Below are 553 nucleotides of genomic sequence, written 5' to 3' on the forward strand. Positions count from 1 at the left end.
TAGGTATTAATTCATTATGTTCATTCATAGTTACAGTTACTCCTCCTTTCTTAGGAACACAGTGAATTGGACTAACTCATTCACTATCTGAAATAGGGTAGATAATTTCAGTATCTAACCACTTTAAAATTTCTTTCTTAACAACTTCTTTCATAATAAGATTCAGTCTTCTTCGAGGATCAACCCTACGTTTGCAGTTCTCTTCCATATGAATTCTATGCATACAAATTGAAGGACTGATTCCTTTAATATCAACAATTGTCAATCCAAAGGCTTTCTTAAAATTTTTCAAAATTTTCATCAAACTTTCTTCTTCTTCCATTGTTAATTTTGACGAAACTATAACTGGTAAAATAGAGGAATATCCTAAAAATACATATTTTAAATGTTCAGGAAGTAACTTCAACTCAAGTTCTGGGGGTTTTTCAATTGATGGACAAAATGATTTAGCTTTTTCTATCACAAAATGATTTAGCTTTCTTTCTTGAACATAGTTTGAATCTTCCTTAAAAAGTTCTTCACATCGATCTAATTCGTTTGAATCTTCCATAGT

Source organism: Phalaenopsis equestris, unplaced genomic scaffold, assembly GCF_001263595.1.
Source record: "Phalaenopsis equestris unplaced genomic scaffold, ASM126359v1 Scaffold000432, whole genome shotgun sequence".
Lineage (NCBI taxonomy): Eukaryota > Viridiplantae > Streptophyta > Magnoliopsida > Asparagales > Orchidaceae > Phalaenopsis > Phalaenopsis equestris.